Consider the following 3,131-nt stretch of genomic DNA (forward strand, 5'->3'; position numbering starts at 1 on the left):
GGGGTTCATCTTCCTGAGGTCTTTCAACTGTTTCGGTATATTATTTTTCTCAAATTCTTTCTCTCGAGAATATGTATATTGTACATGCTTTATGAGGACGTTCACGGAGGTGACAGAGCATGAAGAGTGTTGGGCTTGAGACCGCTAATTTATATCTATTTGAAAAGACAGAAGAATGCGCGAGAGGGGAGACGGACTCTCCTGTTGAGGAGAAAGTTCTTTCTTTTTTCTTTTTCTTTCCTTATTTTTTTTTTAAACACTTGAGCTGCATTTCTCGCGTGGGACGGATTGTTCCTTTCCGTCGTACTCGGCTTCTTATTTAAGGCGTTTCTTTTCTGTTCTTAGGACGCGTTAGGCATCTTCCTCTCGTTCTTAAACGATCGTCTCTTCCTTTTATTATTAATCGTCATATGTTATATTATATATATTATCGTCGCTGTAATGAATTTTAATGTAACGTTACCCGTCGGTAACGTCACCTATTGACGCTGACGTCACTACTTTTACCCGCATTAGTAGAGAAGCGTGTCAGTCATTTATCTGACTCCGACCACCAGGGCCGTTTTCTTCGTCTCTTTTTTTTTTTCATCTTTACTTTAGGTTTACGTTCGCTTTAGTGGAAAGGTCGAGATCGTATCAGCCCGGATGTCTCGACACGCTCGTGAGAATCCTTGGATAATGCGACTGTGGGAAGGGAGAGAGTCAGACCTCGGGAACAAGGATAAGGAAGTCCCTAGATAACCATAAAAGTCCCTAGCCAAAGGGAGAAACACAGCCAGGAGTCATCGAAACGAGATGGACGAGTCCAAGTCTCCCGAATCGTAACTGCTCCAGAGCAAGTTGTCCATTGATCTCTCTTGGACCGAGATCAGCTTCCATCTCGTTTCCTTGGTTTCTTTCGGTCCCTGCTCTGTCGGTTCTCTCCATTCCGCCCATAACACTCACGAGCGTCGCGGTTTCGATCCGGGGCAGGTGAAACGTTGCAATATTCCAAAACCTCTAGTGTATTTCTTTCTATCTTTTTTTTTTTCTTTTTTTATTCGCATCTTCGAATTTCTTCTTTTAAACGGAAGGAAGGGAAAGTTGTCTCGAGAGCGAAAGGTGCAGACGAGAGCGAGCAGCGCGCTTAGAGAGTAGGCTAGCTCCAAGAGGAAGGGACAAAGAGAGAGGGACAGAGACACGTTAAAGTTGGTATTGGGGTGGTGACGAGGCGCGTGAAACGGATCAACAATCAAACGTCATGCTATGCAAATGAAGCGGTTTAAAAACTTCGATTGTCTTCCAATGTTAGAGCGCGAGTGAAAGTGTGTGCTGTGCGTGAGGATCGTGTGTGACTGTGTGCCCAGACGCAGAGAGTCTGCGCCTTGAGAGAGAGGACAGAGAGACGTGGCGGTGAGAGCAAGCAATGTGGCAATGAGCAAAAGGGAGATAATGAGAGAAAGTGGTGCGTTCGCGAGTATGTGTAGCCATTACGCATGGGAAACGAACGTGTCCTCAGAGTGAACGAGAGTTGTGTGCTTGTTTAAGGTAGGTTACGATGACGTTCTTAAAGGTGTTTTAGAGGAGTCGATGGGACTTCCGATCGGATCTTCGGTGGATATTTCGTCGAGAAATCTTGGTTTCTTGCTTTTATACGTTGCCCCTTCTTTTTACGCGTGAGAAAAGAAGAGAGGAGGATAGAAGACTGTTTTATCAATTTTGAAGTACAGAGATAGAACGGCGAAGTTCGAAGAGGACTAGAAAACCAATTTTTCTCGGCAGAAGGAATTCTTTTACCAAAAATCTCGGCAATTCACCTCCGAAATTTTAATTATTGATCGCTAACAGGAATCGGGATAGTTTTACGTTTATAGAGATATACGTCACGTGGCTTCCTTGAGGTGCCTTAACTTGAACCTTGATTTCTGAGTAAATGACGCAAGTGTGAATGGTACAGGGAGTGTGTGGGATAGAGAGAATGAGAGGGAGAGGATGAAAGAGTAATATCATCAATTTCATCGTATATATAGATATATAATATACATTGTTCTCTCCCATTAAAAAAAATGTGATATGTAACTATTGCAATAGAAATATTAACTATTAATTAAAAAAGAATATTATAGGGAGCGAGAGTGAGCGAGAGGTAAATCGAGCGAAAGCGAGAGTGAACCAGAGCAGTGGGGCGGCGTAATTCGTGAGTGCTTCCGTCTCGCGGAAGGAATCGGTTTTCGTGCCTGGGGGCGCTCGAAACTGCGACGTTTCGAGAAAGTGGAGCGCGCCAAGTTCGAGTTGACGTCTTGGTTGAGACTCCCAGATATCGAGATCGGACTGATATCGCGACGTCCCTCGGCGAAAAACGCTTGCTTCCGTCGCGCGCGCCGCTTCACGGTTTCTATATTGCGAGAAAGAGCTAAAATAATGAGAAAAAAATACATAAAACAAAATGAAAGTGCCTAAATGACGTGGTTTTTGAAAATCGAATACATTTTGTATATGTACATGCACACCACACACTTCTTTATGCTAAACAAAAAATGTTTTCGTTTAATTTATACTTGAAAGCAAATGTTATTATAGATTTAGTTTATTATTATTATTAATATTATTATTATTATATTATTATTAATATAATTATTTTTATTAATAATTATTAACTATTATTTTTATTATTATTATTGTATTCGCAACATTGTACACGCCTCGGTCGCATACGAAGTAGACCCCTCCGCTACTTCGACGAACAGCACGGCATTCATTTAATATTGTCTCCATTATTATTATTATTTATCTGGCTGATCATTTCTTTATTTTTCTTTTTTTTTTTTTTTCGTTTCTTCTTCCTATTTTGTATCTATGAACCGAATCACGAGTGTGTCCAATGCAGTCGATTGCTTCGACGATCGTCGTTCAAAACTCCGAACTAAAGTCAATTAAATCCCGTGTCTTATTTAATATGACCGCCATCTTTTCGCGGCCCTCTATATATACATATATTACGCTACTATTATTATTAAAATGTTAGCACTATCGCTATTACTATTACTACTGTTACTGTTTGCTACTACGACTTTGAATATTACCACTGTCACTACCACACACCACTGCTGCTACTGTCACATAAAACGAGCTAGTGCTATCCTAGCATTTCC

Source organism: Calliopsis andreniformis, chromosome 9 (genome assembly GCF_051401765.1).
Source record: "Calliopsis andreniformis isolate RMS-2024a chromosome 9, iyCalAndr_principal, whole genome shotgun sequence".
Taxonomy (NCBI): Eukaryota; Metazoa; Arthropoda; class Insecta; order Hymenoptera; family Andrenidae; genus Calliopsis; species Calliopsis andreniformis.